The 17,138-nt window shown below is 40.6% G+C and overlaps 1 long non-coding RNA gene across 1 annotated transcript; it reads right to left on the bottom strand.

The window, feature by feature from the left end:
* Positions 1-3,935: 3,935 nt before the first annotated feature.
* On the bottom strand, positions 3,936-13,353 carry LOC147996102 (uncharacterized). Its single transcript, XR_015671153.1, has 2 exons — positions 13,111-13,353; positions 3,936-4,512 (listed from the first exon to the last, which is right to left on the bottom strand). It is a non-coding gene; the product is annotated as an uncharacterized LOC147996102 (long non-coding RNA).
* Positions 13,354-17,138: the final 3,785 nt, after the last annotated feature.

Raw genomic sequence — 17,138 nt, 5'->3', positions numbered from 1 at the left:
CACACTTGACTCTTGCTCTTTGTCAGGATATTGCTTACCCAAAGAACCAAATGCTTTGAGGAAATCTTTGATAGATTGTCCCCAACTCTCAAAATGTAATTTTTAAAACATATTCTCTCTAAGAGAGTTTATTACAGATCAAGTGAGTGAGGAGACCTTGTCAGAGTAGATGGGAGAAGTTCTAAATCTCAAACCCTGTCCACAGGTAAGAAATTGAAGAAAGGTGTCTCAGTTGTCCTAAGAAAAGAAGCTTCTGGCAGCTCTAGTTCTATCATGGAGCTGCCCTGCAGTACCAAATGAGGTCTGCCGCCTGACTCATTTTGGGTACTTCCTCATACTCCCCTGTGCACAGTCCAGATACTCACTCAATCAACATCATCAAAATGTATCCATGCTCTACACAGTAGCTTTGAAATCTTGGATCTTATCAACCTCCTGACTACCTGACCACTCCAACATTGTCTTTGACTCAACAGAAAAATTCAAGCTAATGAGTTTAAGAGTATACCTTTCTGCTCATGCCTTTACCTAGTGGATCAAGCCCAACACATTAAAACCGACCTTGGGGACTGTCCTGCAAAGGCTGCGTCTTCTACATCCTCTCAACTTGTCTGGGTCCATGGAAATGACTGAATGGAAACTTGAAAATGTATTAATATGGTCAAGGCTTTGAGTACGACTTCCGGGACATGACGATTTTAGAACGACAGGGGCATTATTGTCTGAAGCTGGTGAAAAGTGCTGGGAATAAGGCAGTTAGAATAGACTCTTAATGAACAAAACCTCTAAAAGTGTTTTAGGAAAGGGAGGTTATGGGAAGGGAAGATGGCATGCATTCAACTGTCCTAAAAATAGCAGCTTAATTACTTTAGGAAGAAAAGATAAGATGGGGACATGTTAGTCACAGTTCTCTTCTTGGTCGCTGCATCACAGTTACCTGATGAATCCCATGCATTGTTAATTTGCATTGATTGCTGCTAGACTTTTAAAAGGTAAACCTGTAACTGAAACTGGAAACATCTGAGTCAAAATGCAGACTTCACAGCAGTGCCAGACCGGAGTTGTTAACTTGCATTCATTTATTTTGTTGTTGACAAAGAGTTCCCTGCTCTGTTAAGCTGTCTGCTTAACGCTAGAGCTATGAAGTTGACCATCAGTCCATGCCTTGTGTTTTATCTTGCTTCAATATTCATAGCCTTTTACATATATAAAAACATGTTTGTATATATACACAAACACACACATTTGCTGCCAATTCTTCTGACCCACAAGGGAGACCCAATTAGCATGTTAATTAACATCTTTATTTATTTTCAGCCACATGTCACCACTGGTTTACCACCTTGTGCTATGTAGTCACAGGAGTTACTGGCACAGTGATACAGCGATGTCTAGAGCTTGCTTATGTAATAAATATTCTGTGGTGTTTCTGCGAGACAGTGTGCTGCTGCGTGCTTAATCTACCCCAACTTTCGATTCATAGAGAACTCCACGAAGAAGGCCTTTTCATTTTACTTTGTAGGAGAGAAAACTGAAGTACAGTTCAAGTGTTAAATTCATAACATCTTTGAGCATAATATGCCTGGTGAGTGGTGGAAGCTGGATTTGCGGCTAGGCAGACGGATACCAGCGATGTTGTTGATCACTAGGTTACCTTGAGTTGTGTTTATAAGTTTCTCTTAGTGGGCAGGTCTCTGACCTATGCTTTGACCTAGGAAACCTTGGAAAGTTTCCACTTGACTCATTCCAGTCTCTCACGCAGGGCCAAGAAAGGACATTTGGAACTGAAGAGTTCTTGATGACACACTTTTGTCTTAGTTCCAAATGGACTTCCTTTAGATACAGTAGAACTTTTTCTTCTATGATAGTTTTTCACTAGTATTAGGATCCTGGCTTTTCCCCAGATGGAGGCCATGTTTTCTTTATTATAAAGATATCAAATGTTCCTCTCTTAGTCAATTGTAAGATTATTTGTTTCTCTAGTGTCAAGTGTTTTATAAAGTATGAGGTCTCTCTGTGTGCTTGATTTTTCTTGGCTAACATTTAGCATAATCACTTACGTACTAAAAGAGGTAAAAGTTTAATTCATGGTAAAAGCCTTCGGGTACATATTTCAACTAGGTTAGACAGATCCCTTTGTGGCAGGAGTTATGTTATTCAGGTCATGACCCAAGTATGGTGCCCAGATTAATGACCATTGGCCCATGAGGCACTTTCCATCAGCACTCATTACTTTCTTGACTATCCCCTGCCTCTCCATTGACTTTCTCTGAGATTTGTCAAGATTCTTCATCACCCTCTCCTCAGCTGAGATTGATTCACACTCCATGTATTCTATCTTCTGGTCTGGGAGACATCATGGGATTTGAATTAATGATTATAATAAGCTTGTCAATAGAAAGCAAACAAACAAGCAAGCAAACAAGCAAAACAACACTGTTTTCTCATATGGTGTGGCAGCAAATAGCTTCATGGTATCCAGAGTATAGTCACACCAACAATACAAAGAAAGAAAGGAAGCAACGTCTTTAAAAATGAAAGGACAGTCATGACGCAATTGCTGATATGTGTCAGGCAAAACGTTGGTTATGAATTCTGTAAGAATGTGGGAGACATGGCTGGGTTAAAGTGTGGGGAAATGAAGATTTCTGTAGATCTCACACACATCCAATGTTGACATGCCATATGGGAAGGGAAATCCCCAACTCACTACTCTCCTCCACATACATACACCCACAACTCACCCTCACCTCCCACCCCCTCCTGCTCCAACCATGCTTCTGCTGGTCTTTATTCTCTTCAGGAAGATCTTAATTTCTTCCCCTCTCCCATGAGGAAAAGCCCCAGAGGAATAGGTGTTTAATTTCACATGACAATTGTATTGAAGACATTTTGGTGTACTAATTTGAGATAATATTTTCACTTAGAAGTAAGTCATCACCAAGACAGGAAAGTTAGGCAGGGACTTAGTGGTTTTAGTATCAGCTTCCTGATCCCTAGAGACACATACATTAAACAATTCAAATTAGGAAAAGATCACTGAGAGAGTTGAGTCATCTAGTTTGTATCACTCATTGATCCAATTAACTGGACAAATGCCAATTCCCATTTTAACTTATGCTGCAAATACTTTTGTTCTTAAGAGCGTACAAAGTGTCCTGCAGGTTTCTGGGGTAAAAGATACTCCAAAGCAGCTTTCCTCTTTCTGGCTTGTTATGCTAACAACCTTTGTTTTTATAGTCAACTCAGAAATTCAGAACAACAAAGACACTTTAATCCTATGACCCGGTGTTTCTGGAACTATCCTGAGCTGAAATATTTTGTCCCAAGATTTTCATCTAGAAAAGCAGACCTGTTAAGGCTGTTGTCATGCGGAAGGGAATCAATGGAATCAACACTACCGTGTCCATTCTAGGTGGGCTCCTGGACCACACACACACAATACCCTTACAGAGTTATTAATGATGCCTCTTGTATCTTGGATGCTGTATTTGAAGAGGAATCAAAGCAATTTATTAACGTTTTCCCAGTATGCAGGGAAACCATATTAATTTTCTGCCACATGAACTCGAAAAGTTGATTTGGTAAGGATTTCTCTGAAAAAGAAGCTGTTGTATGTGGGTGTTGATGACTATAAAGAAGTTGCCACTGTGCACTGACTTGAGTTTGGGTATGTTGTATGTTCTTCTAAAAACCAAATAGTTCCTTGTGGGTTTTTTTTTTCCATTCGTAAGAAGAGCCCAGGGTTGGAGAGATGACTCAGTGGTTTAAGAGTACTGACCGTTCTTGCAGAGGTCCTGAGTTCAATTCCCAGCAATTACTTGGTAGCTCACAACCATCTATAATGGGATCTGATTCCCTCTTCTGGTGTGTGAAGACAGCTACAGTGTACTCATAAATATAAAATAAATAAATCTTTAAAAAAAGAACTCAAAGAATAAATTAATGGTCTTTTAATCATGAATGTCTGTGAATGCCACTGTGAGCTACTGAACTATGTTGATTCATCTTGTTTGACCATCTTTGGAAGGCAAAAGCAAAATAAACAGGATAACCATGTTCTTCCAGTTCTGCCACATAGAATTAGGGATACTGCTATGCATAGATGTGGCAGCCAGAGACCTGGGCATCCCTGAGGTGGACTGAATTGTTCAATACAACCCACCCTCCAATGGTGGCTGGACTGGCCAGTGACCTGGATGGACGATAAGGCCACCACCCTACTCATCCTTCAACCTGAAGAAATGGACTTTTTTCATTACTTCAAGCAATCCAAGGTTCTGTTGAGTCAGCCTGACTTTTTCTGGTCAAAAGTTTCTGATATACAGCCTCAGCTTGAAAAGCTGATTGAAGAGAATCATTTTTCTCCAAAAGCGAATTCATAAAGCATACAAGTCTCGCATAGGCACTTGTGACTCCCACAATGAAGGGACGTTAACAACTTAAATTCTTGCCAGGTCACTCTGTGGCATGGTTGTAAGGTGCCTCTTTTCCTCGATAGGAACTTGAGACCTTGAAAGTGAACATAAGAAATACAGAGGTAATGCTGGAATCTGCTACTGGAAAATGAAGTGACGGCCCAAGACCCTTAAACACACCACTCACCAAGAAGACCACACCATAGGCAGCTCTTCACTGAAACAGTGCCCTTCCACCTGGACCACTCCCCCCCACCCCTCCACCCCTGCTCTCTTTAAAAAGGAGCTTTTATCTCCTGATGATCTTCCTGTCTCTACTGTGATGATAATATTCAAATTTTAAAGAGTCCTCACAAAACAAATTATGTTATTGTTTTAATATGAATTTTTTTACATCTTTCCCATCAAGTATGAAGAGACTTCTTTTTTTTTTTTTTTTTTTCTTTTTTTCGGAGCTGGGGACCGAACCCAGGGCCTTTCGCTTGCTAGGCAAGCGCTCTACCACTGAGCTAAATCCCCAACCCCCAAGAGACTTTTGTGGTGTGGATAGTCATGCTAACCTGCTCTATAATGGGACAGGTACTGGGGTTTGGGGGGGGGGGATTTTGAGTTTGGATTGTAGCACTCTGAGATTTCATCAGAGTTCTGCTCTAGAGTAGTCAAAGGGAGTTCTTGACATTCTGTTCTGGTGCCTCGATTTTTAAGTTCTTTTAAACTTGATGATGATGATGATGATAATGATCACAATGACGACGACACCAACTTTACTCCATATTTTCTTTGAAAAAACTCTTAGTTATTTATCATTATTTTAGAACTCAGAAATTATGTTGCCATGCGAAATCAGTAACGTCTACCATTTTCACAATGAATGTAGTTAGGTTTGACCAAGTTTGGCAATGAGCACCAGATCATTCCTTGTCTTTTCATTAAACACTGCTCTGCTTAAAACTTTCAAAACCTGGCTTTGTCCTTGACATCTTCATACATGTATATAATGAATTTTATTCTTTCAATTTCCTATTAATCTTTTTTTTATCCTTTTTATTTCTCTAAAATCCTCCTCCCCAGCAAGTCTCCATCATACTGTGTGTGAGTGCACATGTGTATGTGCCCATGCGTGCCAATGAGTTTAATTTGAGGTGACTACATTCTTTGTTGTTATTGTTGTTTTGTTTAGTTTGGAACAAGGTGTCATGGAGCCCAGGCTAGTTCAAATTCCACTGTGTAGCCAATGCTAGCTTTGAAGCAGATCTTCCTTCTCCTACTTTCAACTGTTGTGATTATCAGAATGGGTAGTCATGTCCAGACTGTCTTTTCTTTTCTCTTTGTCTCTTTTTCTCTGTCATTCTGTCATTCTGTCTCCCTCTCCCTCCCCCTCTCTCCCTTCCCCTTCTCCCTTTCCCTCCCTCCCCCCTTAAGTAGACTATTATGCTATCAATGAAGTGTATGCTTAGGACACATTGCATAGCCCAGGTGGGACTTAAATGCCCAACAACCCTCCTTCGCAGCCTCCTGATTGTGGGAATTATAGTTATGAGCTATTATCACACCTGGCTTTGAAGACGGGATTTTAAATGTTCTTTTTTATGTTTATGTGGGTATAAAATGAAATATGGATTTGGTATCTTAGCATCTTATGATAAAATGATGCCTATAAATGTGACCCATTACTGTATTTGTTAAAATATATTTGTGTCATCCCACTTTCTCTAAACTGCCTTCATATTCAGCAACCTCCCATAAATTACTAAACATATATTACTATTGCCTGTTTCAAGTCAGTATTTTGGAACTTTTCTCTTAAGCATAGAGAAGTGTGTAAGTAACAAAATGCAATTGCTTAAATTGACATTTATTCTAACTTATTTGGTGATTGTGAAATAGTGCAGGGAACTGAAGAAGGGAGACAGTGGCACAAATTTCGAAGTTACGTAATCATTTCCGAAACACTACTATGCAATCCTTTGTTCTCACTGAATGTTATGGTCTGCAAAACTGGGGAAAAAGATTGACCCACGTTAGAGAGAAGGAAACGGAATTATGAAGTTTGGATATAAGTTCTCAGAAAAGCCTGTCTTAAGGAGTTCATTGCTTACGAGTGGGTTGTTTCCTCTGATCCCTGAATCACATTGGCAGCTGGCTAATCCATTCCCGTCTTTCTTCATCCTGCAAGTTGTTTACTGATCACCTGCTATGTGCTAGACACCGTGCTACATGCTGGGGAGCGCTAGGCACATTGCTTAGTGAGAAAATATTTGTCTAGCCTAAGGAAGAGGTTTTTTCCCTAGCATACCATAACACACACACACACACACACACACACACACACACACACACACACACACAGAGAGAGAGAGAGAGAGAGAGAGAGAGAGAGACAGAGAGACAGAGAGAGACAGAGACAGAGAGATAGAGACAGAGAAAGACATACACACAGAGAGACAGACAGAGACAGAGACAGACATACACATATGCACACAGGGATACAGAGAGACAGAGACAGAGACAGAGAAAGACATACACACAGACAGACTAGACCGACACAGAGAGAGAGAGAGAGAGAGAGAGAGAGAGAGAGAGAGAGGTGAGAACAATGATTGAAGCAAGGCGCAAGCAAGCTCAGAGGTTACAAGTGTAATCAATGCAGGCATTGAGAAGAGTTGGTGCTGAAAAGCAGTCAGAAGTAAAGCAAGAGCCAACGGAACTGGGTAAACACACTGGGTGTGAAGTCTTTAGAGAGAGGGAAGGCTAAGAGTGACTTTACGGGTTTTTGATTGAAATACTGGAGGTGTCCAGAGGTCCCTGTTAAGTGATTTTCTTAATAATACAGTCTCCTGGTTCCAGAGGGAGAGGGAAAAGCCAATCATTAGGAAACACATTTTATTTTTCTTTATGCTCTTGAAATGTGTAGATTTTATTTGGACAAGACCTGTAATGATAGTGGCCATTGCTTTTTTTTTTTTTAATTGATACACTACTTTAAGAAAGGAAGTCATACAAATGAGGTTTCAGCAGGGATCTTGGGCAGCAGTATTGACGCTAAGCATGTGTTTGTAAGTGAATACATTCTCCTGGCCACATCGAAGACTCATAAGATAATTGACACAGTCTGTTCCATATTTGAGTGTTGAAAAATTTCTCTTTGGTTGATTTGACCATGGCTTCCTAATCATTAGGCTGTCCTATTCATTACTAGCCCTTTCTCCTAGTCTGCTGAGAACTATTGTGTTTATGAGGATAGCTTTTGTATTTTGTCTGGTGAAAGCCATTGTATTTTATAAATCTAACTAATGATGTCAGCACTTATAAAGCAACTTGAAAATAGTTTATAAACTATAAAATAGTTATGCCTCTTTTTGTATATTGTTTTAAAAATACATTTATTAGTCTTTGAGAATTTTGTACATTTTGATCATATTTACTCCCATTCCTCCCTCTAACTCCTCCAAGAGAATCTGTAAACTCTTTTTGTTTCAAGGAAGCCCTGAGACTCAAAAATTTTTACAGAAACATCAGCCAGTCCAATTACATGGTTTTGAACAGTAACATGTGTTTTTCAGCTAGGAGAGAAGGAAAAATAATGAACTGCACTGTAGGGTAGTTCTGTTATTGTAGGCATGATGAGTCGGCCTGTAAATAGCTAGGGATATATTATGGAATAGAGGTTTGTGGCTACTAAGAGTAAGATGATATGGAGACAGGTAAGTTTTATGTACATACACACACAGAGAGAGACAGACGGTTGCTATTGTTTATATATTAGGTTTTACTATGTATCCATGGCTGACTTGTTACTATGTTGCACAGGCAAGCTTGTGTGCAATCTTCCTGCTTCAGTCTCCTCAGGACTGAGATTATAGTCAATGCCATCCTAGGCTTTTCTCCTCTCCTCTCCTCTCCTCTCCTCTCCTCTCCTCTCCTCTCCTCTCCTCTCCTCTCCTCTCCTCTCCTCCTCTGCCCTCCCCCTCCCCGCCCCTCCCTGCCCCTTCCCTCCCCTCTCCTTTCTTCTCTTCCCCTCTTGTTTGCCCCTTCCCTCTACTCCCCTCCCTTCTCTTCTTTCCTATCTTGTCCCTATTTTCTCTACCTCCTCCAATCCCCTCCTTCCATCCTCCCTTCTCCCCTCTACTCTCCTTTCCCTTCCTACTTACTTTCTTTTTGACCTGCTGTACTACATAGCCCAGGCTAGCCTGGCCTCTAAGTCATTAGGTAGCCCTAGGTCAAACTTAGAATCCATTTGCATCGGCATTCTGAGCGCCAAGACTGTAGGTGTGGACCACTATGCCCTCCTTATTTTTAAGCATTTTTTTAAAGCATGTTAGTTACGATTTTATTAACATACGGAGCTGCAGTGTTTTGCAAGAATCTTTGCAGTCATCTAGTTCCATAAATAGGCCTGAGATCATGTGCCAAGTCTGACGGATTGATGGATGCTCACTGGAGCTCTGTGCTAAGAAATGTGCTGAAGCTTCTGGAGAAAACGTTTAATGTACAAATGAGCAAATGGCTGTGAGAGGGCATGCAACGTGTCACTGCACACTACACACAGTCATCCCAATCTGGTTCAGCCTCCCACTTCAGGGAAACTTACCTGATGTCTTACAGCCTGTCAGTGAGCCAGGACTCTGCAACTCGGATCTAGTAATTCTAGCTGCATACTTCAGACACTAGGCTGTCTCTGCTACAATAAACAGATGGCCTCCACTCAGGCCTGTTATTAGCTACTCTGGACACTAAGGCAGGAGAAGGGAGAGTTCAAAACCTGCTAGGCATTGTGTACTGATCTCTCCAAAATCGAAACATTCTCTCTAGGGTATAAGGAGATTCCTAAGACTTGAGAAGCTAAACGAACAATATGCAGGACGCCTAGAAAGTTACAAGACTGAGGAACTCCTCCATAAGGTTGCAATCTGGGAACCCTGGAGAGAGGCAACGCTTGGTGGAGTTGCCTATAATCTGCAGCTTTGTTTTTTCTTTTCTTTCGGAGCTGAGGACCGAACCCAGGGCCTTGTGCTTGCTAGGCAAGTGCTCTACCACTGAGCTAAATCCCCAACTCCTAATCTACAATTTTTAAGTCACCTTTGGTGATACATTGAATGTCAGGCACTCATGCTCCTATACGTAACTAACCAACTAGTGTAGGGACCCCAATGCATTCACTAGTTCCCAAGCTAGACATAGGTAGAATAGTTTCATTAGTCATTAGTCCTTAGTCAGCCTCTATTTGGAATGTCCACATTGCCTCAGAAGAGTCACAGGACAGCTGAGCAACACAGTGAACTCAAGCCTAAATGGGGTAACTTAGTGAGACTCTGTTTCTTTTTATAAAGGGTGGGGAGGGAAGCCCAGGATATAGCTCAGTATCAGGGTACTTGCAAAGCCCTAATTTGGGTCTGTAGCACCATAGACAAAGCAAACAAATAAATCAAAACATCACTCCCATGAAGACATGCACACATACTTCTCTGTATGCTAAAAGCATGAACATTAAAATTCAATAGCTTGCAAACCTGACCTCTCACTAATTAAGGAAGTGTGAAATAGTGAGTTTTTAATGACATAGGCAAGGGTAGTTCCTTAAGCTCTTTTAAGAGCCTTTTTATTTGTTTCTTTCTATAATTTTTTTTTAAAAAAACTACTATGAGTTGGCACGAAATAGAAACAGTGAAATAAAAGCTCAGGTTTATAGACTACTATGGAGTGGATTTATAGTTAATGCTATGATCTACAAACACTGGCATAAGGCATTTTCTTCTTCCTTCCTAGCGGGAGAATGTAAAGGAAATGTCTGAGGAACAGCTGGAAATGATTGCTGAGCATTTTAAACAGTCCTGTGAAATACCACGAATTCAGAGAATTACTTCAGAAGCCTGGACCGTACCCCTCAGACGATGTGTATGGATGTTGGGTTAAGCCCTTACCCTGGCCTTTTCTTGGATTAAACTTCAGGGAATGGCTTTAATGAAGACTCTGTCTTCTGACACTTGAAGGAAATTTCTTTTCTTCTTAACCACTTTCTCTCTGCTTTACCTAATTTTTAATTGAATCATTAATTAATGAGTTAGCTAACTTGCTAGACCTGGCTTGTCTGGAACTTCTGGACTTATGTGATCCTCTCTTCTGTGCATCCTGAGCTAGGAAAAGAGGCCTTGACCATCACGCCTACCTCCTCCTAACCTGACAGCAATCCAATCTTCCAGGACGTACCTTATGATTCATTCATTTTAGCCTATCATAATTCATAAGTGCAACAACTGATGAAGAACAATGATTCCATTTTGCACACACAAGAGCTCTCAAAACCCAGTCCTATCCAGCACAAGGGAGGTAACTGTGAAAGGCTGCCCAAATGCATTTTCTTATTACACACAAGATTTCTGTGCTAGTCAACTTGGAAAGATTCCCTGAAAACAAAACAAAACAAAACAAAACAAAACAAAACAAAACAAAACAAAAACCACCTCAATTGCGCAGATAGCAACATAAAGTGCAGCCCAAACGTGGATATCTGGTGATGGCTGCCTTTGTCAACTTGTATTCAAACAGAAAATGTTCCGTGACTGTGAATGGTAGAAATTAGAGACATGAAGGAAATGTCAGGGGTAAAGTCAGGCTGGATGGGAACTGACAGCACTGTAGGATTGCTTAAACATCAGAGCAGATCTGGGGAAGATGGCCCCCACCTGTGATCTCAGCACTGGGAAGGCCAAGGCAGGAAAACTAAGTGTTGAAAGCCAGTCTGATTTACATAGACCTCTATCTCAGGAGGCCAGAGTAAATACATGAGTAATAAAGTATGATCATGCCAGGCTTTTAATTACAGACTCCCCAGCCTCATCCCAGAGACCAGGAGAGATCAGCAATCCTACCCCACTGAGCTGTGTTAACAATTCACCTTTCACTCTGTGCCGCTGTGAACGAATAACCTAGCACTGGAATTATTCAACCAAACCAAGCCAGGATAGGGATGAAGAGAAAACTGGCTGAGGCATTAGCATAGACTCTTTGATCTCTTTCTCTGAACACAGTTTTCTGTGTTTTAGGGGAATAAATGACCGGATGAAATATAACATTCCCCTGCCTGCTACACACTTAGGTATTTTAAGTGTAAGAAAGTTGTAAGGGCTTGCTCTGTTGGTAGAAGAAAGAGCTAATATTTGTCCTGTAACGTACATGCCAGATGACAAGAATTTTGTCCAAAGTTCCAGTTAGAAGAACCGGGGAGGAAATGAACAGAACACCTCCCTGGGTTCCTCCCGCTGCACACATCTTCTTGGGACATGCTGTCCAGTGGACACTCTATCCAAGTGCAAAACAACAACAGCAACAACAACAACAACACAGGCAGATAGTATGACACAGAGAAAGCAAAGCTTCAGAAGAAGGCTTGTAAGTTTGACACCAGCATTTTCAACTCTCAAGATGAAATCCATGTCTCAGATAATGAGTCTTGTGTATTTCCTTCTTCTTGTGGTTCCGAAACAAAATGTCTTTGTCTTATGGTCTGTCTCAAAGTATGACAGTTATTCTTTATGATGTCACGTATTAAGCTTGAGCAAATGGGTGTTTGATTATGAAGTGTCAGAGTGCAATGCGAGAAAGCAACTGAGAAGCACAATAAAAGTGTTTAAATTGGATGATGAGAACCATGCAGTTGTAAGTACATGCAGGATTAAAGTATCCCTCTGCTTTCAGAATGAATTATTAGGAAGCAAATGTTTTGAATTGCAAACATGTGACACAGTTTTAGTTGCTGTCTGTTCCCTCTCCTGTCTGCCTGCTCTTCCCTGCCCCCCCCCCCAACCAAGACGTTTTTGTCAACATGTGGTGCTCCGTTCTAGTAGGCCACGGGATGGGATTATCACACTCAAACCAGGGAGGGCAGAGACTACAAAAATGCCAGATCACTATCAGGTCAAGATTTTTGTAACAAATGATTCTGGATATTTTGGGGGCTAGTTTACATGTAATGGGCAATCATTGTAAGGAGAAAATAAGTACCTATAGTATAGTGATAGGTGATATAATGAATGTCAGAATGTGAGAAAAAGACAGTTGAAGAAATACAAAAACATTCTACGCTGCTGAAATTTCCCAGTTATTCATCAGATACATCTGAGTAGAAGTGAGAGTGCCAGGCAGGTTGATAATGTTATTTCATTATCATTGAAATAACCTGATGATTTGTAATTGATTATACAGATAAAATGGAAATGGGAGATTCTTGTGTCTGTCTGTTTGTCTGTGTGTATCTATCTATCTATCTATCTATCTATCTATCTATCTATCTATCATCATCTATCTATCTATCATCTATCTATCTATCATCTATCTATCATCTATCTATCTATTTATCATCATCTATCTATCTATCTATCTATCATCTATCTATCTATCATCTATCTATCATCTATCTATCTATCATCTATCTATCTATCTATCTATCTATCTATCTATCTATCTATCTATCTATCTGTATTTTTGAGATGGGATCTCACTACCAGTATAGCTCTGGCTTCTGGAACCCAGTACGTAGACCAGGCATATAGCTGTGGTGTGAGTGCTTTTTTTTTTTTTATTGGTTATTTTATTTATTTACATTTTCTGGTTTCCCCTCCGCAAACCCCCTATCCTACCTTGCCCCTGCTTCTATGAGGGTGCTCCCCTACCCACCCATCCACTCCCACCTCACCGTCTTGCCTTGGCATTCCCCTATGCTGAGGCATTGAGTCTTCACAGGACCAAGGGCCTCTCCTCCCATTGATGTCAGACGATGCCGTCCTCTGCTACATGTGCAGCTGGAGCCATGGGTCCCTCCATGTGTGCTCTTTGGTTGGTGGTTCAGTCCCTGGGAGCTGTGGGGTGAGTACTGAGTCCTGTGTCACATTCAGCCCTCAGCCTCACTCTGAAGCTGCAACTGTCACCCACAGTGGGCACCTGGCCTTCCGGACTTCTTAGAGTGTGTAAAGATTCCATGCCCTCTCTCCCCACCCAATTTCATGACACCACGTCACGTTTGTTTGTTTATTTATTTATTTATTTATTTATTTGCTATCTGTGCATTCCTTCACTGTTGGTTTAATTTTCTTTCCTTTCTCTTTTTCTTCTCTTTTCTCTTCTTTTCTTTCTTTCTTTCCTCTTCTTTTCTTTACTTTTCTTTTTTTTTTTTTTTTTTTTTGAGACAGGGTTTCTCTTTGGAGCCCTGGCAGTCCTGGAACTCAAGCTCTAGATTAGGCTGGCTTTGAAGTCACAGAGATGCACCTGCCTCTGCCTCGTGAGTGCTGGGATTAAAGGCACGTGCCACCATCACCTGGCTTAATTTTGCGTTTCTTGGTTTACTAAAGAGGTTGGAATTTTCCTGTTTGTTGGCTAGTGACTTAAACATTTTTGTGTTTGTATGACACAGCTCTTCAAGTCTCTTGACAATTTTCTATATGTTGTCATTTTAGGAATTTGTAGGGATTCTTCATTGATTTTCAAATGGAGTGCTTTTGTTGCACATAGAGATCATATTACAGTCTAAGAAAACATGTCCATATTTTATTCCTAACAGATATATCTCTATGATTCTTTTGTTCATTGAGAGAGACTGAGACAATTTGAATCAACATCATGACTGATAAGGATTTAGAGGATAAAAGATGTTACTAATGACTGGCTGAAAATATAGCTTGTTAGAGTGTTTGTCCGGCATGTACGAATCCCCAGCCCACCATAAACTGAGCGGCACACCAACTGACCTCCCTCTCAGGTGGTCGACACTGAGGGATCAGAAATTCAGACTCATCATTAGCTCCAAAGTGAGCTCAAGGCCAGTCAGGAGTCCGTGAAACCTTGTCCATGAAACAAAGTTGTTATTTACGCTAGGACTGTTTCAACACCATGCTCAACCTTCATTTAGCACCAAACTGTCCGTTTCAGATCATGGGAAGAGTATTGTGCCTCAGAAGGATAAAAGAGGATTCTAGGCCCAGGAGGGCCTTAAAGGAAACTATTTACTATCAAAAATCCCATGTTTTAATTTAAACATGTGTACTGAGGTGGACCATGCATAGTCAGAAAGACTACTGGTCTGCCACAGACCCTAGGTCTCTGCTATTTCCTTGTTATGTTAGGGTTTGGGGTAGGGTTAGGGTTAGGGGTAGGGTTAGGGTTAGGGTTAGGGTTAGGGTTAGATATGCAATCATGTTAGCATAGGCCTCTCTGTTGTAGTTAGCTCTCCAGTCCCTACTTTTAATATTAACAATAACACAACAGCAGGGCCTCGAGAAGAGGACAGACAACTTGGTTGTCCTGGTTCCTCTTTAAACAGGAGCTACATGGCGAGGAACACATCTAATCATTTCCCATGCAGCAGTGGCTTCTCCAGCTTCCCTGAGCAGACTTCCTGGCTGTATGTGTGGGAATCTGAAATCTAGAAACCTGTTCCACTGCTCTGATCTGGAATCCATCCTGTGTGCATGTCTCCCCTTCTTCCCTGGTATATTTGTCTCTGGTTTCTGAATCTCTCTTTGGTCATGATGCAGTCTCTAATGGCTGCTTCTGCTGCTCAGTTCCACGTTCAAAGTTGGGTGACAAAGGAAAGTATTATGGGCAAAACAGGAGGCAGGGACAATTTCCTTGTATTCTTTGCTGTTGTCACTCTGTCTTCATGATGATGTGGATAAAACTTTTGCTATAAATCATTAGCATATATATATGTATATATATACATATGTGTATGTATATGTATACACATTCTATATTCGACTTTATAAACCCTTATATGTATATATATATACACACACACACACATACACATGCTATAATCACCTTTATAAACCCTTTAAGTGAAAGGTTATTCCTCACTATATAGGAAATATGCACAAAGATTGTACTAATACTAAAAATAGATGAAAAGGGAATGAATGAATGAATAAGCAAATAATAAGTAAAAGACTATAAGGTCAAAACGATAAGTACTTACAGTCCCAAATATTGAATCAGAAAGCTCTGAAAGTTTAACCTAGAGATGAACCCACCTTTCAGTCATCCTGAGATTAGTGGAGATGTCTAATGTGATGCTTCCGTAAGTCTGAACAAAGAGAATAAAATTGAAAGGGAACAGATATACAGAGAAAAGGAAGGGGGAGGAAGGGAAAGGAGGAAGGAGGAAAAAAGGAAGGGAGAGAGGAAGGCACAGAGGAGAGAAAGAAGAAGGAAGAGAGGAAGGGGAGGATGGGGTGAAAAGGAAAGAAAAATGAAGGGGAGTCTTTAGCTCTTGTGACTTTACTGCGCCTGTCCTTGTTATCTTGAGGCTGATGTGTACTTCTATGCTTGAGCTGTATGGGCTGGTCTCATAGTTTGGGCTGTAAGGGGTGGTCTCATAGGATGGGCTCTAGAGGGTGTCTGTTCTTCTAGGCCATTTCTCTGTGGTCCTGTCTTTGGTCAGTGAGAGCAGCAGTTTTTATCTGGAATGGGGAGTGGCTAAAGAGAAGACATAATCTTTGGTTAGACTCAATAGTCATCCCCACCTCACCTCACCTCACCTCACGACAGCACACCTTTCGGTGTCCACAACTAAAGAGGGATATGAAATACTTGGAACAGATTCAGCTCAGTAGCAAGGAAATGAAGTACATGGTTGAAAACAATTCAAATTTGATTTAAAGTCATCCTGCTGAGGGAAGACAGACTGAAATCACAAATTATAACAATTCTCTGTTAGAAAGAAGAGTAAGGGCTTCGGCCCAGCATTCAACATAGAAATGAAGGTATTTAACAAATATTTACGAACTGAAATGTAATGTGGTTTTGGCATTTTTAGCTTCATTCCATAGGAATTTCAGAGCCTACCACATTATGTAACTGAAAATTTCATTTCTAAAGATGGTAACTTTTGCTTGAGAGGGGGAAAAAGAAAATGTATAGAACTAAACTACAAATTGAATGTATTGCGTAAAAGTATCTGAAACACATAACAAAGTTTTAAAATTTGATAATGACGATAAATCAGTTTGGAAAAAGTAGGAATCCTTTCCCATAGGCAAAGTACCCAAATGAAAACGTCTCAAGGAAAGCCTCCTCCCCCAAAATTGACCAATGAAATATGATTATTTTGTTTTGACATTACTTTTTAAGTTGGGTGATTATTTTAAACTGGTGGGAGCATAAACTGGTACAGTCTTTTGTAAAGTAGATGTTCAGTACCAAAACCAAACCAAACCAAACCAAACCAAACCAAAAAAAAAAAAAAAAAAAAAAAAAAAACCCAAAACCAAAACCAACCAACCACCCAAACAAACAGTCATAATTGGAATTTTAAGTTTTCTTCTGTAGCCAGTGGGAAACTGACACATGCACGAATCTTTGTGTGTAATGATACTCATAGCATCATCAGACAACAGTTCAAGTGATCACCAGTGGCAAAAAAGAGAGGTAGTGTTGCATCCAGCCAGTCATTGTGCTCATAGCAGGAAGACCTTAGAAGGGTTTGGAAAGTTAATGTTATTGTTTCACTTTTATATTCTCTCTCTTTTTTGAGACAGGGTTTCACTGTGAGGTTTTGTTTGCCCTGGAACTCTCTTTGTACAGTAGGGTGGCCTTAAACTCAGAAATCCACCTGCTTCTGCCTCTCAAGTGCCGGGATTAAAGGCCTGTGGCACGCCATTTGCAACTCGATTTTACAGGCCTTTGAATGTTTCAGCTTTTTACAAAGTATGCATTTGTTACTCAGAAGAA

Source organism: Rattus norvegicus, chromosome 2 (assembly GCF_021556685.1).
Source record: "Rattus norvegicus strain SHRSP/BbbUtx chromosome 2, alternate assembly SHRSP_T2T, whole genome shotgun sequence".
Lineage (NCBI taxonomy): Eukaryota > Metazoa > Chordata > Mammalia > Rodentia > Muridae > Rattus > Rattus norvegicus.
Note: the sequence above shows the minus strand (reverse complement) of the source record. Positions and strands in the feature narration are given on the sequence as shown.